The 25266-nt window shown below is 40.0% G+C and overlaps 1 protein-coding gene across 1 annotated transcript in view; it reads right to left on the bottom strand.

Moving 5' to 3' along the window:
- ELOVL7 (ELOVL fatty acid elongase 7) overlaps positions 1-25266 on the bottom strand; it is an 82478-nt gene that overhangs the window by 56553 nt on the left and 659 nt on the right. The window lies entirely within an intron of this gene.

Below are 25266 nucleotides of genomic sequence, written 5' to 3'. Positions count from 1 at the left end.
GACATGCTTGCACTACAGGAATACAAAGAGGATTGCCTAACTGGTATGGCATCCTTAGATGCTTTACTTATCAAATCTCTAATCCCTCCCCCATCTACCAATGAATTGGACCACCAACCTTATCAAAAGCAGAAATCACAAGCCATTCTAAACACTATTGACCCCTCAAGACCTATGACTTATATCACCCTAATAATATTTCTCCTAAAAAGTCCTGTTCTCTTTCCCTCAATCTTACTTCTTCCTCAAACCCCTAGCTCCTACTTCTTGACTCTAATCATCTCTTACCTGGATTACTGTAATGATCTATCAATTAACTTTCCAATAGTCATCATTTTCCATAGTCTACCAGAGACATCTTTCCAAGGATTAAATTGATCATGTCATACTCTTGCTCAAAATCCTTTGAAGACTGCCTACAGCAAAAGTCTAACTCCTTGGCTACCCTTAGCAACCTTTCTAAGCTCCAATAAGGGCAAAAGCTATCTCTGCTTGGCTTCTAATCCCAGTGCCCAGGAAGGATCTGCCACATAGTTGATTCTTGGTAAGTGTTTCCCACCTGATGCTCCAGCCTCATCTCTCACCTCACAGCAGCCCCCTTTCTCTATCTTACTTAGTCTTACCTGTTCCAGGCTATTCCATCTGTCCTTTCCTTCTGTTTCAATTTCTCCTCAAGGCCAAAACGCCTTGTTCACCTGACTTGTAACTTGATCTCATTTTTAAAGATTGTGCCTTCCTCTAGTAGGGTTCCTTCTCCCCTTAGAGATCAACCATTCAGGAGAAGTATCTAGTCTCTTCTGGGTCCCTGATGTAAACTGTCCCCTCTCCTACCGTAGCCTCTACAACAAACGCTCTAGTGTGGTGTTGTCCAAAGGTGGCCTGTGGACTGATGCTAGTGGTTTTATTACCAGTCTGGCACAAGGCAAGTCCAGAAATGAAATGTAAGTACTTTAGAAATGTTTATGGCAGTTTGACATTGCTGTGACATTCAAGTATGTGATACTCGTTAAACAAGGTATAGACCAGTTTGGGTGTTGCTGAATTGGTGCAGTGAGTCACATGTGGCGCAAGCTGCATTTTATTCATGTGCACCAGGACCACTTGTTGTGCATGACAGAACAAAAACAAACTAACAAAAACCCCACTGGTCCACCACCACAGATGTCCTAAGGAGCACTGCCCTAATGCCCTCAGGTATGTCCTCATCGTCCACCTGTAGGATGTTGTTGGCTGCCTGAGATATGTCCAATAAATACCAGTGACTAGATCCTTAAAGATGTGAATGATAGACTTCCTGAAAGATGTGAGATCTGCGCTACTTCTTAGTGATTGGTAGAAATTGAGCACTTTGGGATAACAGGATGGGCAAATGCACTGAGGAAGGAGTGCAAATGAGGAATAGTGAGAAAAGACATTTCAAGATATTACACAGGCAATAAGAAGCTTTCAAAAGGTGAAATATTACATAGAAATATATTTATGTAAATGAGTTCAACCAGACAGTTCTGCCAGAGTTCTACCATTCTGACCCCTCCTCCCCCCCCCCCCCCCCAAGCTTACTCCAAAGCACCCGCTCTGGGCAGAGTCTGCAAGCCCTAGCCTATAAGCAGAGGGAACCCCTAGAGCAAGCATGTCAGACTCAAAGGCTAACACAAGCCAAATAAATGAGGCATGCGGCCCTCGGGCCCCGAGTTTGACATGCTTGCCCTAGAGGGTTTAAAACAGTGTTGTGACCTCGCTGTAAGAAGAATGAATGTGAGGCCCTAGCTGGTTTGGCTCAGTGGATAGAGTGTCGGCCTTTGGACTGAAGGGTCCCGGGTTCCATTCCGGTGAAGGGCACATGCCTAGGTTGCTAGTTCAATCACCAGTAGGGGGTGTGCAAGAGGCAGCCAATCAATGATTCTCTCTCATCATTGATGTTTCTATCTCTCCCTCCCTCTGCCTTCCTCTCTGAAAATAAATAAAGAAAGAATGAATGTGAGCAGCGAGCCTGCAGGAAGGGAGACCAACTAGGCTTTAACTGCTATCATCCCAGTGAGAATTGTTTAAAGGCCTCAACACGCGCAGAGGTAGTTTGGAATGTGCAATGTTGGTGAGTGCAAAGTCAAGAAATATTTATGAGGCAATATGGGAAGGGCTTGATGATTCACTAGACAGGATAAAGGGATGGGATAGCATAACTAAAATGTCTAGATTGGTTTTGGTAACTATGAGCATGGTGGTGTCACCAGGTGAAATAAGGAACAAAGAAAGTGGGACAGGTTTAAGGGGCTGGGGGTTCACAACTTTCAGTGTGACAAGCCTGTGGGATGTTCAGGTGAAGATGGCACTTGGGAAGAAGGTCAAAGTATCTAAAGATACAGAGTTTGGAAGCTTTCACCTCTAGATGGTGATTAAAACCATAGTAATAGACGAGTGAAAAAAAAATTGTGGTCTAAAGACAAACCCTTGAACAATACTATGATGAAGGGGTAGGCTGAGGTCGGGAATCTCACAAAGAAGATGAAAAAGGAAGAGTCGAAAGGACACGAGACTTAGTACATGCAGAAACAAACAAAATTGGGAGAAATTCTGAAGAAGGAGCCAGTGATAAACATAGTCAAATGCACAGAGAGGTCCAGTGTGACAGTGCTGAATGGTCTCCACTGACTTAAATCAACCTGGAAGCTCCTGTGACTTTAGGAAAGTTAAGGAGAGTGATCAGGCACAAGCCAAAATATAAAGGCAAGTGAGAAACAAAAGCCACTGAACAGGTCACTCAAGAGGTCTGCTTGTGAAGGCTAGAAAAGAGAAAAGAGGTACAAAATCAGGCTACATACTTTTTGGTAAAACCTTAATATTTTTGTAGTGAGAGGACAATGCAATAGAGAGAAACAGGAGGACCAACCAAGAGAAGTCTGGAGGAGAAAAGGAGGGGAGGGAGACAGAGGCCTCCCAAGTGGTGCTCTTCCTCCACTGGGGCAAGGTGGCACCTCATGCTCAGGAGAGAAGGAGGGCAGGACATAGGTGAGTTAATAAGGGGGAATGAGGCCAGGTCCCTTCCATGTGTGGATTACACCAAACCCACCACAAATCTTGATATTTTCTAGAATCCAACCACTCTCCATTCTAATGGTAGTCCAAGTCACTGTCCTCTCTTATCTGAATTGCTGCAATAGTCTCTCAACTGGTCTCCCTGATTTCACCCTTGTCCCTCTTCAATGGATTCTTCACATTAAAAAACAAAAACAAAACAAAACAAAAACACCCAAGTCATGTTACTTCTCTGCTTAATATGTGTCAATCAATGTCTTCCCATTTCACTCACTTAATAGTCAGTTTCTATAATAGGCTTTGAGGCTCTACGTGATCTGGGCCCTCCCTTTCTGACCTTACCTCCTCCTCACTTCTCTTACTTAGCTTCAGCCACACTGGGCTCCTTGCCCATCCCTGAACACACCAAAAATGCTCTTGCCTCAAAGCATTTGAAACCACTGTTCCCACAACCTGAATTCTCTTCTTGCAGATATCTGCCACAGCAACTGATTCACTTCCTTCAGATGTCTGATAAAATGTCACCTTCACCACCCCCACTAACATGAACTTGCCTATCTTCATTACTTTATTTTTCTCTACAGCACTTGTCACACACACACACACACACACACACACATCACACACACACACACGTGTGTGTGTGTGTGATGTGTGTGTGTGTGTGTGTGTGAATTTCAGCCGTATTCTATATTTTTGTATTATCTGAACCCCCTACTCCCCAATTACACTAGAAATATTAGCTCCTCAGGGTAGGGATCTTTTTCTGTTTTTGGCATTGCTGCCTCTCTAACACCTGAGACAGTGCCTGGGACACGGCAGACATTCAAATACCTCTGGATGAAAGGCTAAGCCTTCTCAAAAGTAGTGTATGGGTATGGGGTGGGAGGTTATGTTTGGAAGATGATGGGATTGAAGATATAAGAGAGTGAACACAATGGAACATGGTTTTCAAAGGATAAAGGACAGAGCTGAACATGTGGATAACAGTAGGAAGAAACAACAGAAAGGCTATAATACCTAGTAAGGGGTTTCTGTTTTAGGCAATAACCAAGAATTACAAAAAATGAAAGGAAGGGTGAGAATCAACTGGCCTCAAAATCTTGCCAAAACAAGCCAGAATTGGTAGTAATAGGTAGAGTGGAGGCAGGAATAGGAATAGGGCATAAAGCCCCATCAGTGGAGAGAGATGGTACTCAGAGGTAAATGTGTAGGTCATGTGGATTGATGAATCCTAGAGAGAATCATAATGTTCTTTCCCATTACAAATGAGCATGTAAGTTACCAGGTATACCGGTTAATAATGTGGATTTTGTAATCAAAGAAAACACGATAATTTCAAGAAAAATATCCAAAGTGCTTTATTTAAAGTAATGACACATTTCTCCCATCTTTCAGGTAATTTGTGGATACCGTCCCAATAGAACTTTTCTTGTTTTGAGGCAAACCATTCAGAGACCCAATTTTCCACTTCTTCCTACGTTTTGAAGTGCTGCTCAGAAAGTGCATGTGCCATCGATTGGAACAAGTGGTAATCTGAAGGAGCAAGGTCTGGTGAATACAGCGAGTGGGTTAAAACCTCCCAGGCAAGATCTTTTAACGTGTCTCTAACTGGTTTTGAAGTGTGTGATGGTGCATCATCATGAAGCAAAATTACTTTGCCATGTCTTCTGGCACATTCTGGTCATTTCACCATCAAAGAGTGGTTCAAATTGATTATTTGTTGTCGGTAGTGATCAGTATTAACGGTTTCACCTGGTTTTAGAAGCTCATAATACACCACACCTTCCTGACCCCACCAAACACAGAGCATTGTCTTCTTTTTGAAGCGATTTGGCCTTGTAGTCGATGTTGATGGTTGACCTGGATCAATCCATGATTTTGTGCATTTGGGATTCTCAAAATAAATCCACTTTTCATCGCCAGTCACAAGTCGATGCAAAAAAGACTTCCTTTCGTGCCGTTGAAGCAACATTTTACTGATGACTTTTCGGTTTTCCATTTGTCTTTCATTCAGTTGATGTGGCACCCATTTTCTTTCCTTTAAAATCTTTCCCATTGCCTGTAAACAATTGAAAATTGTTTGCTGAGCAACGTTTAATCTTTCTGCAAGTTGTTTTTGAGTTTGATGCTCATCTTCATCCAATAATGCTTGTAATTGTTGGTCTTCAAACTTTTTCGGTTGACCTGGACGTTCTTTGTCTTTCACATCTAAATCATCACTTTTAAAGCATTTAAACCAGCGTTCACAAATATCTTGAGATGGAGCATGTTCACTATAAGCTTCCCGAAGTATTCAGCAGCACTTTTCTTCAAAATAAAGTCATGAATTAAAACTTCCTGCAAATGCTCTTTTTTTGGCACAAAATTTGACATTTTTAAGTGTAAAAATATCTATGAAAATTTGACATATGAAGTTTTAAAGCTTGCTGTCAATACAACAAAATAGCATACATATCAAATCGCATATATATCAACATATGTGTAACTCCATCTATTGAAAAAGATCCGCATTATTAACTGATACATCTGGTATCCCCTTACCTTGCAATAATTAACCAACAATAGAAATAAAGCAATTTTCAGAATCTCAACCAAAACATTCCCCTGACCCGGTCTTCCAAAGACCAACTTTGGCAGCACAATCCACCCATGTTTCCAGGCTAAAAACCTTGGTCTCCTATCCTTCCTTATCCAAACCTTCCTCTTTTTCACCTTCTCTTCACTTTCTCTGCCCTTCTCATGACTTTCCATCCATATAGTTATATATGACCTCTCCTATTTCACAGCCTAGTTTCCTTTCCACTTGACAGTGTGACAAGCCAGCAACCTGAACTAGACAGCTCAACGCACCTCTGACCAGGTCCTTCCTCTTTTCAGAAATTTGTAATAGAGCCTAGCTGGAATTCCTGATCATAGACTGCATTAACTAGACTCCTTTTATTCTACCATCCCCACTCACTCAGATTCCTGATAAACTAGTCTCTCAGCCAAGTAAACTTTCTTGCTGTTCCCTGGAGTCTCCCTGCTACACCCTCACAATAACTGTAATAGGAATACATTCTTCAGACTTTCAGGATTTTGCCTTTTTTTGTTTGCCTTTAAAAGTTAACACGTACCTTTAAGGGCATAAAAATTGTTTCTACTACTGAAATAAACCCTAAAAATAAATAAATTTGCCCTGCTTTGTTAATTTAACAGAGCATATATTTATCGTTATCTAATTTTTATTACTCTTCAGTTAAAGGAACACTGGGAATAAAGAAACAGCAAAGTTATCCTATGTAATAAAGAGGGAATATGCAAATTGACTGCCACGCGTGACAAAGATGGTGGCGCCCATAGCCACAAGATGGTGGCACCCAGTCCCCTCAGCCCCGTTGGGAGTACCCCAGGCACAGGCAAGCCTCAGATGGCGGCTGCCCAGCCACCCAGGGCTGCCTGAGGCTCAGGTAACCAGGGCTGGCTGAGGCTTGCACTGCCGGCAGTGGCAGCAGCAGAGGTGTGATGGGTGTATCACCTTCCCCTGATCGCTGGGTTGCCTCCTGCCCCTGAGGGCTCCCGGACTGCGAGAGGGGTAGGCTGGGCTGAGGGACCCCCCCCTCCAGTGCATGAATTTTCATGCACTGGGCCTCTAGTTAAAATATAAACTGTCAGATTCCTTAATAACATTACTATTTATCTACATGAGGTAAGCATTATGTGAATTTCTATTGTTTTTAATATTTTATTATGACTCATTCTATAATTTGTTAAGTAGACTGCACATCATCTTATTAGCCAAGAATCTCTACACTACTACCCTATAGTCAGTAGTTGATTTATATTTATTTTTTATAATTTTCTTATTGATTGGATATTTGATGGCATTAATGAATTACTTTTAACTTTTTATATGTAATAATGCAATTGTGGTAATTTTTGTTAAGTCCTGATCTTTTGGAGATATACTGAAATATTTACAGATAAAATAAGATTAGCCATGAGCCTGGGTAATGTGTATATCTAGTTCATTATATTCTCTCTACTTTTATAAATGTTTGGAAATTTCCAGAATATGAATTTTTAAAAAGAAATAAAATTTCCATTTTGAAAATGCTTATGTTTGCTTGGAGTGGTTTTTTGTTTGTTTGTTTGTTTGTTTGTTTTTAAAGTAAACTGAAAGATGGTTTTTGTTTCTTCATCTAAATAGTTCCCAGCTTTTTCCAAGAAAAACTTTGCCAACCTTTAAAAAAAAAAAAAAAAAAGCCTACAAGAGGCTACAAAGCAATTGACCAAAGTGTTATAATGGTAATTTCTGGGTGGTGGTGAGGACAAAAAATAGGTTCTATGGAAGGTAACCTCACAGGGTGATCTGATCATAAAATCCTAACTGAGTAATTAGGTAGCCACTCCCTATACATATAACTTCTCTAGTGAAAAGTTTTAAGCCAGCCCTGCCCATTGTTCTCTGGAAGCTAGGTTAACATATTTTTGAAATACCAGAAGTTACACCCACCTTGCTTTTTCCAATCTTCCTTATGCCCCCTCTTTACTTTCAAATGCATAAAAGCTGAAAAACTGTTATTTTCCAGAACATTTGAGATCAGTTTGACTCAAAAAATTCATTAAAATTTTTCCGTAAGTTTGGACATTTCTTATGTTGACAGTGGGAGATGTCTGTTTTCTTACTTGTTACAAGTTTTGGTTTTCCTTGTTATGTTTTCCATATTTCTAAAATCAGCATATACTGTTACCTTAGTCAGAAAATAATCAGATTTTTCTGATTATATGGAAGTATGATTTCCCAGGCCAAGTACAGAAAATCTGTCTATATCATAAATTGCTATACCTTTCCCTATATATACCATGAAAAATATTAATGAAAAATATGTACATCAAAGTCCAGTTATCCACAAAACTACCTGTAGTATGACAGCAGGATGGAAAGGCTGAGTTTTGATTGTCATTGGGAAACTCATGCCAGACAAGATAATTGTGAAATGATAGAAAGATCGGTAAGATTTGGTCTCATTTTGGCAAGACAGTCTTATTGACTAATACAATTGAGTGCTCATAATGAACCCTCTAAGAGCAAATGGTCTAAAGGAGTCAAGCATTTCTGGGAATGTGATACACGATATCTTACACAATTTTCATTTTAAGCTTGGCTTGGACAGGGTTCATGCCTGGATGCTGATATGTAGCTATATTTTTATTTTCTCTTACATTTCCTTTAGATGAGGAGGGGTATAGAAGAGCAGAAAAGTTTCTCTCCACCCTTGAATGAGGGGAAACAGTTCATGTGTTTTTTACTCTTGCCCCCAACATAATTCTCTCCTCCTCCTCCCCCACATCATTTTATTCTCTCTGTGAGACTTAGCTGAGAGACTCTCAAAGACCTTGTTCACAATCACAACTTAGGGCTCCTGAGACTCAGTATCAGAAACTGCGAAGTCCTTGGAGGAAGGGACCACATCTCCATTCACTTATTCAATAAATACCTGGCCACCTAGTATACGCCAAGCACCCTTCTTGCCGCGAGGGATACATACAGCAAGATCCCTGTTCTCATGGAGTTGACTTTCTTATGGGAAGACACACAAGTAAACAAAGATAAACACAAACATAAATAAGACAAACGGTGGCAAAAGGTATGAAGAAGTGCTACATGAGAGTGATGTGCCGGTCACCAGGGAAAGAGGATGCAACCGAATAGTTGGAAAGATCTAGAACACTTGAGAAGATATGAGGGGTAAGTGACCCTGGAGGAGTTAACAGCAAGGGCACAGGCCTGGAGGCAGGAACGAACTGTACATCAGAGGAACAGGGAGCAGGGCACAAGAAGGAGAGTTATGCTAGATGACCTGGAGACCCACTTCTCCAAGTGACTTTTAGATGAGGAGGGATAGACCCAGTCAGGGCCTTGAGGCTTAAATTAGAGCCAGGGTTTTATTCTAGGTGCAACAGGAAGCCATCAAAGTCTTTTTAAATTTTATTTTAGTATGGCTATTTTCCTTTTTTTAATTATGTAAAATACACATAGCATGAAAGTTACCATCTTAACCATTTTTAAGTGGTGTTAAGTACAGTCATATTGTTGTGCAATCATCACCACCGTCCATCTCTAGGACTCTTTACATCTTGCAAACTGAACCTCTCATCAGAGGCTTTTAAGCAAAGCAATGACATAATCTAGCTTATGTTTTTAAAAATTAATATGGTTGCTCAATAGAGAATTGATTGCAGGGAGACAGTAGGATTGGGAGTTTATTGATACATTTTGTGGACATAGCTGACATGACTGCTGCTAATTTCGATGTGGGCATGATATAAAGAAAGAAATGAGGAGAGGAGATGACGTCTAGATTTTTACATCTCCAGTGTCTATAGCCAATGTTTATTTCATAAATAAGTGAATATTTATCTAACATTTAAAAAGTAGAAACCTTTATTCCTAGAAACGAGGACAACAGACATGAAAACTACCAAAGATGTGGTAGATGTCTCTTTTCTAGGGTCCAACTATCTGTGCTAATTCTGTCCTTCTAGCATAGATAAAATCGACATAGTTGGTTCATGTCAACATTATCAGCCTAATCCCAACTTAACATTAAAGGCTAATCCTTTTTATGCATATAATAAATTTTATTAAGCATTTCATATAAATTACTTCATGAATTTCCTAATAAATAGCTTTTAACCTTTGAGACTATGGTGCTATAGGCAATTGGATGTTTTGGAGAGTTTTATGAACCTTTCAAAGTGCACCCAGAGACCAAGCCTGGGTTAAAGAAGCCCTGCTCCACCTTATGTGAGTTATTACTGTATACCATTATGCGGACCTACACTTTATTGGCCTAGTCCTGGAGAAATGCTTTCAAAGAGTTTACCTTCATTAATGTCCATAATAAATGAGTTATCAAGAACCAATGTTAATTTTTAAAATATCTTTGCATCTTTAGCAAAACTGGTACCCAAAATATTATACATGAAGTAATTCAAGGAATCCACTTGATAAATCCCTTTTAAAATTCATTTATAGGGGGGGAAAGTACTACCTTACAAATTTATGTTTGATGGTTGAAAACCAAACCATTAAGAGTGGTGGAAACATTCTCTTACTTTTTCAATATGAGCTCCCCAGCTAATAATTAAATTTTAGTGATCCATTTATCCCAGCTACATTACCTAGATTTTTCCCCTTCTATGATTAGATCTTAATAGGTTTATTGTGAGCATTTCTCTAATCATTTTTGGAAAAGAGTGCAATATGAATGATATACTATCACATGCAAACTTTGCAATTGTCCTATTTCATAAGCATATTATCTGCCCTCCTCCATGCTTTTTTTAAAAATTTTTGTTTGTTTTGTTTTGCTAATCCTCACCCAAGGATATTTTTCCACTGATCTTTTAGAGAGAATGGAAGAAAGAGGGAAAGACAGAGAAACATCGATGTGAGAGAAACACATCAATTGGTTGCCTCCTGCACGCGCCCCAACCAGGGCCTGGGCTGGGGAGAAGCCTGCAACTGAGGTACGTGCCCTTGACCGGAATCGAACCCAGGCCCCTTTAGTCTGAAGGCTGATGCTTTATCCATTGAGCCAAACTGGCTAGGGCTAATTTATTTATTTTTTAATGTTTTTATTGATTTCAAATAGAGGCAGGGAGAGAGAGAGAAAGTTAGAAACATCAATGATGAGAGAGAATCATTGATCAGCTGCCTCCTGCACGTCCCCCACTGGGGGTCACGCCCGCAACCTAGGCATGTGCCCTGACTGGGAATCGAACAGTGACCACCTGGCTCATGGGTCAATGCTCAACTACTGAGCCACACCAGCCAGGCCATGCTTTTTTTTTTTTTTTTCTTTAAAGATAAGGAAGCAGACTCTGAGGCCACATGTAGTAAGTGGCAGGTTGAGTATAATCAGAGTATCTATATTCCAGATCCAGGTCTGCCACTCACTACTCAGGTGACCTTGGCAAAAATCACTTAAATCTCTTGGAGCCTCGGAGTTTTGGTATTTAGAATTGAGTTCAGAGCACATATCACCAAAGGTTGTAAAAACTGAGATGATGAATGCAAAATTTTTTCATGACATATGAAAGCAAAGAAAGCCAAGGAGTAGAAACAGTAGCAGCAGCAGCAGCACATATTTCCCTGTTAATAAGGAGAGAGCTAACAACCCATCCCTGCTCTGTCTACTGATGAAATGTGAAGACCAAATTGGGGGTTGACAGATTTTTAGGGGGTGCCTAGCAAAGCAGTGGGCACTAATGCTCCATTGACCTCACCCCTCCCTAGTCCCACTATTTCCAGAGATTATCAAGCAGTCACCCAAAGGAGATGAATTTTGCCTAAGAACAGAAAATGAGAACAGAAAAGGGTTGTTAGGTGAGACAGCATGACTTGGCTGGATGGTTTAGTCATCTTTGCTAAGATAATGTATTCTTGTTTTACACTCTGTCATTGTTCAGAGTTAGGTTTTATAACACATGGGCCTCAGGACTAGGTACATCATTGCATAGCTCTGGACTTCGGTTTTCTCACCTGTAACAGGGGGAAGTATAATCCTTGCCCCATTCAAAATCTGTAGTAAAGTGTAAGGAGTAATTAATGTTGTTACATTTATTATATGTATGAAAAGGATTAGCCTTTAATGTTAATGTTGGAATCAGGCTGATAATGTTGACATGAACCAACTTGTAGACTTTATCATGCAATAAGGACACAATTAGCATAGACAAGGATGGGGATGGGAAAACTAGCACAGACAAAAATGGGGATGGGGCAAAAATTCAGTAGGAAAGCACATTCAGAGTTAAGGCTAACAAAGAGAAAGTAATTAGTAAGTTAGAAAAGGTCTTGAATTCTAATCTGAACTTGCTTCTGGTCCCAGCATACTCAACAGGTTCGTGACCTTGGCCAGATGACTTGGCCTTGCTGGCTTTCAGTTTCAACAGTGTAAAAGAGAAGGTGGGCATAAATGGCCTCTAAGGTCCTTTCCAGCTAGAAACACTTTTAACATGTCTTTAACAAATAAACAAACTCATAGACACAGACAGCAGAGGGTGATTACCAGAGGGGAAGGGGTGTGAGGGGAGGATGAAAAGGATAAAGCAGATCAAATATATGGTTATGGAGGGAGACCAGACTTTGAGCAGTGAATACAAAATGCAATATACAGATGATGTATTATAAATGGTGCACTTGAAACCTATGTTATTAACCAATGTCACCCAATAAATTTAATTTAAAAATACTATGAGAGAAATGAAGGAAATTAAAATAGACAATGCATGGAATTTTGTAAATTTGTGAACTACTAAATAGGTATTGGTTATCTTATATAATAAAAGCCTAATATGCAAATTGTCCCCTTGGGCGGACCGGGAGTTGGACTGCTCGCTATGACGTGTGCTGACCACCAGGGGGTGGCGCAGAACATGGCAGGTGTCAATGATGTGGCGCTGGCAGCAGGCGGCAGCAGAGGCACTGCAGGCCCCGATGGGCCCCAACGAGAGCGGGACTGCAGTGGGATGGTGGAGCAGGTGAGTGGGCGGCGCCAGGCCAAGGTGGGGTGCCAGGCGGAGCTGTGGGGCTGCGAGGCTGGGGGCGTGAACTGGGGCCTGATCTCCACAGGCCACCCCGAGGGACCCCACCTGTGCATGAATTCATGCACCGGGCCTCTAGCTATTAATAAAAATAAGACCTACCTTTAGAAAACATTTTCTACACACTCATATCCCAGAAAAGGTTTCACTTCTTCACCCCTTAGGTGGGAGAACTCTGAGACATGTTGCAGTGGGAGTGAAGCCCAGGTATCCACAGGGATAGTAGTAGCATCTTCATTAATATATCCGGTACTAGCTGCCTCCCTTCCCTTTCTCTGCTGCCAATCTCTAGGATCACTTCTCAAATAAATGGCTTACAAAAAAACCACAATCCAATATTAGAAATTCAGGTTGAATTACTGCATTATAAAGTGGTAAAAGCATGGGCATATTAGCACTGAAATTCAGATTAAACTGAGTCTGGTTCCCAGTTCTGTTACCTACTAACCACATGACTTTGGGCAAATTACTTACTTCTATATGCATCAGCATTTTTGTTTATAAAATGGAAATAATATCTGTGAAGAGTAAATGATATAAGGCATATGTAAAAATTAGCAAAATGCCTAGCACATAGCAAAATAATGCTACTATTATACAATGTACTTTTATTTTTCTCATTTTACCTGCTCAGTCTGTTTTTAAATCAGTTTAGCCTTTTATCACTAACTTGTAAAGCTTTAAAAATAACTACTATACCTCTGTAATTAGTTTGAATCTAGAATAAGTTTTATCTTGCCCAATTCAACCTGTCAGCTTACCATCACTAAGAAATTTATCAAGTTTAATAGACTAGCTAATGCTATATCATGTATTATTGCTTTCAATTATTATGGAAGTCATTTAAGGGAAGTAGGAACCAGCTCTAGGTTCTACATATTGGTTCACATTGTTGAAATAAAATGTTGCGTGGATGCTAAAAGCCTAATTTAAACAATAAGTACGAGTTCATTAGCATAGTAGGTGTAGCAAAGAAAAAGAAATCTCCGTGTGCTCTGCTTTTTACATTCCCCAGTGAAAAATTTCACTTTGTCTTTATTGATGTGTGTCCTTAGAATAACTGCAGAAGCAAAGGTTCTGACTACTTACTATGCTATGGCACAAACTATTATAGTTAGACTAATAGCAGCAGTAATTTTGACTGGTTCTGATCAGTTAGTCAAAAATACTGTTTACAGTAAAGAATCAAAAAATGAGTACAAACCATAAACACTGACTTAACCTTAGACATATAAATAAGCATTAAGTCCCCAATTTTCTAAAGCAGTTTCAAGTTTTCCTTGAGGAGGAATACCTCCCCAATATTTTTCTTATATGAACCATACTCAGAATTTATTTTCTATAATTTCTGGTTTTAATTTTCTAAGTGAATTAAGAACTAAAAAAAGCAAAACAAAAACAAAAAACTTGTAAAGCAAGGTTGGGATATTTCCTTCCAAGTTTTAGAATTTTTCTCTCCAATCTTGGTTTTCCTGCCCACTCTTTTCGTCACTAACTTTTATGGAATCTTCCTCTTTGCATTTATGTTTCATAGATTTACACGCTGATTTAAATTATCTAATCACAATGACAAGTGTAACTGGCACCAACAGGTTTGCAGTAAGTACAACAGACTATTGTTGTTGGAACAGGGGACAGGCTACTAGCAGCCAGGGCAGCACACAGTCTGCTTTCTGGGGAAATGAAGCGCACAGGCTCACGGGCCAGCTGGTTAGATGTCAAGAGGATCGTCTTTGTATTAGGATAAACCGTATGCAATTGTCAACATTCAACTGTCTTTTATCTAGAGAAACGACAAGTGCATACAAGTGCATAAACTCAACGTAAGATCTATTTTTATCAACTATTGTTAAATATTATATTTACTACCCGTTTTCCCCCTGTGAACAATGAATAGTGATCCTTTAGTTTTTAAACGCCATGCTACATTAACTCAGGAACTCACCTTAAGCTACTGAATAATCAGTAATTGGACTCTGGGTTCCCAAGAATGTTATTTCTACCTCCTTCCTTTCTTCAAGTTATAGTCACAATTTAGAATTTCAAAGAGGCTGAAGGCATAAGTTTGTGCCTTCTAGCTAACTGGATGATCAACAGCACAGGGATTAAAATGTGAGGCCGGCATTAGTTTGTTTACTGGTTTGCTTCTAAGACAAATGCTTTTGGCCCCCAGGATCCAACGCAGCACTGCCTGTCTAGAGAAGGCAGAAAAAGGACAGGTACAAAGGGGAGTGAGCAGAGAAGCACCGGGGCAGAATTAGGATACGTTATCCCTAAATACAAGCACCTTTTACTTTTGTTCTATCCTTGTTATGCTATTTAATAAACAAACAAATAAATCACAAATGTGCTATTAAGACAAAACCCAGAAATGTGGGACAGAATGGAATAAGGAGGGACTGTATTGTTTTATTTTTTTTATTGATTAAAGTATTACAAATGTGTGATTATCTCCCCCCCGCATTGCTCTCCCACCCCTCCCCGCAATCCTGCAGAGGGACTGTATTTAGATAAGAGACTACTATCAAACTTTTAGAAGTTCTCACATTTCTACTACTGATGCTAAAATGTCTAAGTCGGGTTTATAATTGTGTCCTTATGCCCACACAAAACTATTGAATGATATCCGAGCCCTAGTGTCTCATACTTTCTACAACATCAACACACAGAGTTAGTACGCAGAGTGAGAAGAGCCTAAACACTGTAATTATACCCGGGTTTCAATCCCGGCTGCATACATCTAACCATAATCCTCATGGCATGCATGGGTGCAGAAAAGTAAAAAAAGGTGCTCACTCTTTCTGCTTTTGCCATCTGAGCACCTTTATTCATTTTTCTGCCCCCATGTGTATTATGAGGATTATGGTGCACACCTTGCTGGCTTCAGACGATTCGTGAGAAAATGCATGTAGTGCCTTCCTGCAACTATTACTGATCTCTAAAAGGTGCCAAAACTTTTCACCTCATGACTGTCAACAAAGGTTTTAAATCTTAAATGCAGGCATGAGTAGTCTATAAACATGTGGCACGGAGGATGTCCATGTAGTTTATTTTCTATTCCAAAATTGTTGTGCAAACTGAGCATAATCAAGATATCGGATGTAAACAATGAAGGTAGCTGTCCTTTCCAGATCAGATAGAAAAATCAGAGCCTCCCATGGGAGGAGGAGAGGGTTCAGAGAGGTGAAGATGCAAATGCCAGAGGGGTGCCTTTAAAATACAAATCTTAACAGGTCCCTCCCCTTCCTCCAGGTCTCTAATGGCTCCCGATTAACTTTTTTTATATATATATATTTTATTGACTTTTTACAGAGAGGAAGGGAGATGGATAGAGAGTTAGAAACATCGATGAGAGAGAAACATCGATCAGCTGCCCCCTGCACACCCCCTACTGGGGATGTGCCCGCAACCAAGGTACATGCCCTTGACCAGAATCGAACCTGGGACCCTTGGGTCCGCAGGCCGACGATCTATCCACTGAGCCAAACCGGTTAGGGCCCGATTAACTTTTGAATAAAATCCAAACCGTTAGTTAGAAACCAGGCTCTCTGTACCCCAGCCCATGCCTATCTAGGCAACCTCCTCCCACACCCTCTTCTGCGGTGATTTTACAGTACTTGCAGTTCTCTGATCACATCTGCATTCTCTCTGCCTGAATCTGATTTTCTGCCCTCACTCCATTTCTCTGCTGCCCTAACTTCTAATCTTCCTTCTTTCTCCTCAGGAGGACAACTTTGGCTTCCTCAGCACCATCTGTGTTAATCACTGTTCATCACACTGTACTGTTACTGTTAACCTCCCTCAAATCCACACAGACCTGAGCAGGCTTTAGCATCTAGTCTTACAAAAAGCTGACACTCAATGATTTTTAATATGCATTTCTGAAACTCCCTAATTTGGCCCTATTGCCTTATAGTTAAGGGGTGCTCATGGCTTGTGTGGCTGGTTATCCAGATGCATAAGGACTTGTCTTTAACACGGCAGACATAAATTATATGGTAACTTATTCCTCTAAAAATATGTTTATGGCACGCTTCTTTCCATATTATATGATGTGTATTATTGAAATTCAAGGTTATCTCCCAATTTACATGCTACCATATTTACAAATGTTTCAAAATTATTTGTTTGGTAAATAGCATTCTTCCATATCCTAAAACTGATGTTTGTACATGTAGCACACCAAGGAGAACAGACAATTAAACAAATTAGGAAAAGTCTTATTTCTTCAACTAGCAATTATTTAAGAATAGAGGGCTTTCCAAATCTTGATGGACATAACGGGCGAGATTGACAGTAATACAATCATAGTAGGGAATTTTAATACTCCATTGACATCAAAATATAGATCATCCAGACAGAAAATCAACAAGGAAACACAACCCTAAATGACACACTAAATCAGATGGATTTAATTGATATCTTCATAGTATTTTACCCCAAAGCAGCAGAATATACATTCTTTTCTCAAATGTATATGGTACATTTTCTAGGATAGACCATATGTTAGGACATAAGACAAGTATTAATAAATTTAAGATTGAAATCTTAGCAAGCATCTTCTCTGACCATAATGATATGAAATTATAAATCAATCACAAGAAAAAAACTGAAAAACACTCAAAGACATGGAGGCTGAATAATATGTTACTAAATAAGGAATGGATTAACAATAAGATCTAGGAAGAAATAAACGATACCTTGAACCACATGAAAATGAGAACACAATAACCCCAAATCTATGGAACACATAAGTCCTGGAGTAGGTAGATAGGAGACTCGGTAGAATCTTATTTTCTTTTCATTAGCCGGAAAATGGAGATTTAGAAAGTTTAGAAACTTGACCCGACTGAAAAGAAGAAATGGTGGACCTTGAAAATGACATCACGTTTTCTCACTGCGCAGAATATAGTCAAACACTGCTGCAGTTAAATATTTTACCCTTTGTTCTCCCTATGTGATCTACAATAATAATCTGCTTTGTGTTGATATTTATTGCTGTGTTGCTGACAATTACCTGAAAGAGAAATTGGGGTGCTTCACTGGGCTGGAAAAAGTTTAGCTAAATCAGAAAGCAGGTCTAATTAAGTAAGTTTATTCTATATATAAAAGGCTCAGTTGACTCGCGCATGCACAATACATATAAAGCTCTCGCTGGCGCTAATCGCATGCGTGTGTTTCCATCTGTCATTGTCGATCGTGAATTTGGTTGACACTTCTATTCTAGAGAAAGAGTGAATAGCGATATTAAAATATTTCTCCTAATTAATTTCCTTTCAATGTGCATGAGTACGTGCACTAGGCTACTAGCATAATATAAAAGATCAATGAAACCCAGAGCTTGTTCTTTAAAAGATTAACAAGATTTACAAAACTTTAACCATACTCATCAAGAAAAAAAGACATATTGGATAATCTGGATGAAATGGATAAATTCTTAAAAACATACAATCTTCTAAAACTTAATCAAGAAGAATCACAGAATCTGAATAGACAGATTACAGCTAATGGAAATTGAAGCAGTAATTTTTTAAAACTCCTAACAGATAAACATCCTGGACTGGATGGCTTCACGCGTGAATTTTACCAAACATTCAAAGAAGAACTAACACCTATTCTTATCAAACCATTCCAAAAATTCAAGAGAAGGGAAGACTCCCAAGCTCATTTTACAAGGCCAGCATTATCCTAATTCTAAAACCAGACAAAGACACTACAAAGAAAATTATAGACCAATATCCCTGATGAACATAGATGCTAAAGTCCTCAACCACATATCAGTAAACAGATCCTGCAATACATTAAAAAGAGCATATGCCATGACCATGTGGCATTTATTCCGGGGATGCAAGGTTGGTACAATATCTGCAAATCAATAACCATGACATCTACACTAATAAAAGAGAAATATGCAAATTGACCATACCTTTGCAATGCCCACCAGCCAATGAGGAGTGAGTATGCAAATTAACCCAACAAAGATGGAGGGTTAATTTGCATACACAGACATGGAGCAAAGACTAAAGGCTCTGCCCAAGCGACGACTGAAGACTGAAGACTGAAGACTCCGCTGCGGCCGGAGCCAAGTCTAAAGGCTGAAGGCTTGGCTCCGCTGAAGGCGGAAGGCTGAAGGCTGAAGGCTTGGCTCCGCTGTGACCAGAGCCCAGCCTAAAGGCTAAAGGCTTGAGTCGGCTGAAGGCTGAAGGCTTGGCTCCACTGAGGCCAGAGCCAAGCCTGAAGCTTGGCTCCGTTGTGGCCGGAGCCAAGCCTGAAGGCTGAAGGCTGAAGGCTGAAGGCTGAAGGCTTAGCTCCGCTGTGGCCAGAGCCAAGCCTGAAGGCTGAAAGCTTGTCTCTGCTGAAGGCTGAAGGCTTGGCTCCACTGTGGCCTGGGTCCTGGGTGCCAGAGCCAAGCCTGAAGGCTGAAGGCTTGGCTCCGCTGTGGCCTGGGTCCTGGGTGCCAGAGGAAAACCAGTGCCAATAGCCAGGGGAAGGAAGGATCTATTGCACAAATCTTCGTACAACGGGCCTCTAGTACTACATAAACAAAATGAAGGATAAAAACCACATGATCATAGATGCAGAAAAAGCATTAGATAAAATCCAGCACCCATTTATAAAAACTCTCAGCAAAGTGAAAATAGAGGGAACCTCAACGTAAAAAAGGCCATATATGGCAAACTCACAGCCAACAGCATACTTAATGGGCAAAAACTAAAAATATTTTCCTTAAGTTCAGGCACAATACAGGGATGTCAGCTTTCATCACTCTTATTCAACATAGTATTGGAAGTTCTAGCCACAGCAATCAGACAAGAAAAAATAAAAGGCATCTAAATTGGAAAGGAAAAAGTAAAACTGTCATTATTTGCAGATGACATGATACTGTATAGAGAGAACCCTAAAAATTCCACCAAAAAAACTACTAGAACTTATAAATGAATTCAGTAAAGTAGCAGGATACAAAGTAAATATCCAGAAACAAGTTACATTTTTATGCACCAATAATGAACTATCAAAAAGAGATCCCATTTACAACTGCATAAAAGTAAAATAAAATACCTAGGAATAAATTTAACCAAGGATGTAAAAGACCTGTACTCGTAAAATGATAAGACAATGAAGAAAGAAACTGAAGAAAATACAAGTAAGTGGAAGCATATACCGTGTTCATGGACTGGAAGAATTAACATCATTATAATGTCCACACCACCCAAAGCAATCTATAGATTCAATACAATTCCTACCAAGATGCCAATGGTGTATTTCACAGAACTAGAAAAAATATTCCAAAAGTTTATATGGAACCACAAAACACCCCAAATAGCCATAGCAATCTTGAGAAAGAAGAATAACGTTGGAGGAATCATGCTACCTGATGCCAAAATATACTACAAGGCCATAGTCATCAAAATAGCATGGTACAGGCATAAAAACAGACATATAGATCATTGAAACAAAATAGAGAGTCCATAAATAAACCCATGCCTTTATGGTCAATTTTTATTTGACAAAGGAGGCAAAAAACACAGTGGAGTAAAGATAGTCTATTCAATAAATGGTGTTGGGAAAATTGGACAGATGTGTGCAAAAAAAAAAAAAAAGAAAGAAACTAAACCATCCTCTTACACCATATACGAGAATAAACTCAAAATCAATTAAAGACTTAAATGATAGACTAGAAACCATAAAAATACTAGAAGAAAACATAGGCAGTAAAATCTTGGACATTTCTCATAGCAATATTTTATCTGATATATCACCTCAGAAAAGGGAAACAAAAGAAAAAAATAAACAATTGCAACATCAAACTAAAAAGGTTTTGCACAGCAAAGGAAACCATCAACCAAATGAAAAGACAACCCATATTCGCCCCAATGATACATATGATAAGGGGTTAATATCCAAAATTGATAAAGAACTTCTGAAACTCAACACCAAAAAAACAAACAATCCAATTAAAAAATGGGCAAAGGACCTGAATAAACACTTCTTCAAAGAGTACATACAGATGGCCAAGAGACATATGAAAAGATGCTCCATGTCACTAATCATCAGAGCAATGCAAATTAAAACCACAATGAGATATCATTTCACACCTGTCAGAATGGCTATCATCAATAACTCAACAAACAACAAGTGTTGGCGAGGATGTGGAAAAAAGTGGACCCTCATGCACTGTTGGTGGGAATGCAGACTGGTGCAGCCACTGTGTAAAACAATATAAAGTTACCTCAAAAAATAAAAAATAGATTTCACTTTTATATGGAATCTAATGAATAAAATAAACTAGCAAACAAAATAGAAACAGACTCGTAAATACATAGAACAAACGGACAGCTGTCGGGGTGGGGAAGGAATTTGGGGGGCTTGGTAAAAAAGGCAAAAGGATTAAAGGGGAAAAACCTCATAGACCCAGACAACAGTATGGTGATTACCAGAGAGAAAGGGGGATGAGAAGAGGTAGAAGAGGGAAAAGGGGGGATAAATGGTAATGGCAGGAGACTTATATTAACCAATGTCACCCCAATAAATTCAACAATAATAAAAAAGAAGAGAGGACTTTCTTTTATGTATATCCCAGTGTCTACCATAGTCCTTGTTATGGGTTGAATTGTGATCCCCAGAAAGATATGTTGACATCCCAGCTTCAAGAACTTCAGAATGTGACATAATTTGGAAACTGGGTCTTTGCAGATGTAATTAGTTAAGATGAGGTCATACCTTAATCCAACATAACTGTGTCCTTACAAGATAATGGCCATGTGAAGACAGACACACAGGGAGAATGCTATGTGAAGACTGAGCCAGGTATTGCAATATAACATCTATAAGCCAATGACTGCCACCGTCCCCAAGAAGCTAGGAGAGAGGTGTGGAACAGACTCTCCTTCAAAGCCCTCAGAAGTCACCAACACTGCTGACACCCTGATTTTAGCCGTCTATCTTCCAGAGCTTTGAGACAATAAATTTCTGTTGTGTTAAGCCGCCTAGTTTGTGGTGCTTTGTGACAGCGGCCCTAGGAAACGGACATAGTAGAAAACATGCAAAAGGGGTTTAATAACACTGTTCACATTGAATTGAATTACTGATACTTCAGAGAGAAAAAAGTAGGCACCACAGATCCGTTCTGTTTTTAAATTTTCTTTTAGAAATCTGATGACGTGTATTAAGAACCATAAAAATGGCCATAATTGTCAACAAAGTAATTCCACTCCTGGAACACTATCATAAGGAAACAAATCCCAGTTTGTTCAATGATATATCTGCAAAGATAAGCAGTACTGTAACTTGGGTTGTTTATAATTTGCTGCTAATATATCTGTCCACAAATAGAGGATCAGTTGAGTAAATCAGTTGAGTAAATTACTGGAATATAATGCACACACCAGGACTTTTGGAAATTATATAAAATGAAAAATGCTTACTATTTGTTATATGGAAAACACAGAATACTAAAATTCTATAGGGAGTGATTTAGGAAAACATGCATAGAAAAAAAGGAGAGAGACAAAGGTAAAGTGGCAAAAAAAAAAAAATCACTGTGGTTAAAGTTTCTTGGTAGGTCAGAACTCTCTCCTTTGCTCCCTAACCTCACCATTTTGATACCTCCTTCCAGTTTTCTTTTCTCCTTAAACCTCCCCAAGCAAAGCCAATTCTTTCCTGACAATGCCTCTTGGGACTGATCCAGGCCCATGTCGCCTTATATAGAGGTGTTTTGGGAAAAGCTTCCTATTTGGCCTGTCTGCAGACTCATCCAACTGTCATGTCTACTGCCAGAACAGGCCAGTCATTCTACAGCCAAATATATCTGATGTGGTCATCTCTTCATTTGTGTTGTGTGTACTTTTATGTATATGTTATATTTTTTTCAATAAAAACAGGTTTGTTTTTTGGTAACTTACTGTGGTTTCATATCTTGTTTTTTTTAAAAAAAAATAAAGATTAGGATTCATGGTTCTCTTCGGATATGGTCCTACTCCATTACACTCCTGAGTGTAATGTTTATTAGCCACGATAACTGGGTTCCTGTTCTCTGCCAATATGGTCCTACTTCATTACACTTCTAAGCGTAATGTTTAGCCAGGATAGCTGGGATTCTGTCCACAGAATGGAGCTGGCAAAGGCTTTTCTCTTCTTCTACAATGCCTGCCAATGCCTGCATGTCTACCAATGCAAACTCCTCAACATCCTGTAAAACCTGGCTTAAAAATTTCAAAGTTTCCCTCCATCTGCAAACCCACCTATCTGTGCTACTTTAATTCATTGATCACATTCTGCAAATATGTATCAACCAACTAGTAGTTGTAAGGCCTGAACATGTAATTTCCTTAAGTTGTTCACAATCTTTTTGTGGACATCAAACATTTATGAAATAAGATAGCCAACAACAGAAAATGACATGTGGTAAGTGATAAAGGAGTGTTTAGGGATGGGAAGGAGGGAGACTGGTGAAGAAAGGATGGGGAGGGGGTGAGATTGCTGAAGGCTAGAAGGAAGAAACAAGGGAAAAGTTGAATAGATTTCATGACCAGGAGAGGGGTGTTTGGAGACAGGACCATTATGTTTGGTCCTAGCTGACTAGGAAAATCGAGGGGGCCCTTGACAGAAATGATATCAACTAGAAATTCTCTGGGACAAAGCAGGGCAAGTCCAAACGGAATATTATAGGCACTGAGTGAGAGATGCTGCACTCATACCGAGTAAGACACATGGAAAACATAAAATCTTAAGCTGGATGAGTGGAGGTGTAACAGAAGAGACAAAGTTCTATGAAAAAAAATTTTTTTTGATGTGGGTGTTTATTAAGTTCTTTGAGCAAAATGCAGATACCTCACATTCTGGTAAAGCAGTTCCAACAAATAAAAAATAACTAATACTATCTCTCAACTCTAAGATGGGGAGGAGAGGAAGAAAAGAGGTGAAAAAGGCAAAATGTAAGCCTTGACTCATCAATCATAACAGTTTTGTTTGTTTTTTAATCCCACCAGCATCTGACAGCATTCAGGCAAAGTCAGCCAGACTAACAAAGAGTGAGTTTGGTGTAATCAGGGAGTGATCAGTAATTATATACACATTATCAAAAAGGTAGCAATATAAGAAAATGGGAAAATATGCTAATTTTTATGGCAAGAGAAAATTAGGACTCTCTTAACAACTTATTATTATTAATAACAAAGAACATTTAAAGTAGCACACATTCAAATAATAAGTGTGAATCCCTTTATTGGTGCTTACAGGGTCTGGATGTGCTTATGGGTTCCGTAGATGTCCGACACACACCATTTTTTCTCATTCAAAGACAAACTTGGATTTTTTACACTCACTGCCACAACCAGTGAGATGTGTGTTCGGAGTAGTCTGTCTATAGAATGGATGCAATTACTCTGCCACATAGTACTTTGCGTTAGAGGCTTTTGCAGTTGTGGACACAGAGAGAGAAAGGCTCACATTTCCTGACCAAACTGCTAGAGTCCCTATGCCTGGAACAATACGCTTTGCTCTGGGAGAGGCATTTAAATATAGACAAATGTCAGCCAAGGCTCTTCTCTTCCAGGAATGGACACTATCATCGCAAGCATGGGGTCCTTACGAAATCTTAAAAAGTAGAAGAACCCAAACTAGTACAAAACGAAAAGAGGGACCTGAGAAAGAGAGTCTGGTGAATGATGCCTGACACAGCTCAGAACTTCAGGAAACCAAGGACCCAGAAAGGACCTGTAGGTGAGACGGTATGCAGTGGTTAACAGCCCCAGTGCTGGGCCACAGCCCGAGTCAGAATCCCCTGATATTCCTGTGCCCTGGGGCAAGTTACGGTCTCAGTTTCTTCATCTGTAAGATGAGGATCTTATGTATCATTTACCTCACGGGATCCTTGAGAGGATTAAGAGTTCACACAAGTTCTTAGAACAGTGCCTGCACAGAACTCTCTGCCATTGGAATAAAAGATTTTTTTTTCAGTCCTCAGTGACCTTGGGGAGAACAATTTCTGGCCAGCAGTAGGAGCAGAAATTACAAAGTAAGGTAGTTAATTAAGCAAGTGAGCGGTAAGAAGACGGAGGCAGCCACAAAGTATCGATGAGTGAGGATGAATGAAAGAGTACAGGGTTAAGTGGAAATGCTTTCCGAGGGGCTATCTCAGCCAGAAGGAAAAGGCTGGCTCGCCAGAACTCTCCTCCAGTCCGTGTGGGACTGGTTTCCGCACCCACGGGGAGCTGGAAAGGGTAGAGACCAGACCCTTCCACTCCCAGCTCCCCAGGGAGCCCCACACAGCGCCGTCTCCGCATCCGGGAAGTTTGAATCAGCGCTGACTGGTTACGGGAGAGGCTCATTTCCTACCCAATGCTCCTTGGAACAACAGGCTTTCCCATTTCCCTCTCCGGTACGACCTGTTCCACGGCTCTGCACGCATCACGCCGCTCCCGGGCCACCAGCAGCCGCCGGGACAGGATGCGGCTCGGGGAGCTAAAGAGGCAGCGCCCCGCTGCCAGAGCTGCGCCCCAAGTTCATTCCGGTCTCAAGGACACCAAAGCGCCACGGAGGGGAAGGAAGCAGGAAGAAAGGGGTTCGGGGATTCTGGGGTGTGGCTAGTGAGGCCGGATCCCGGAGCTGGGAAAGTGACCTCGGTGGTCAAGGTCG

This window comes from Cnephaeus nilssonii (genome assembly GCF_951640355.1).
Source record: "Cnephaeus nilssonii genome assembly, chromosome: 2".
Lineage (NCBI taxonomy): Eukaryota > Metazoa > Chordata > Mammalia > Chiroptera > Vespertilionidae > Cnephaeus > Cnephaeus nilssonii.
This window is presented reverse-complemented; position numbering and strand designations above follow the sequence as displayed.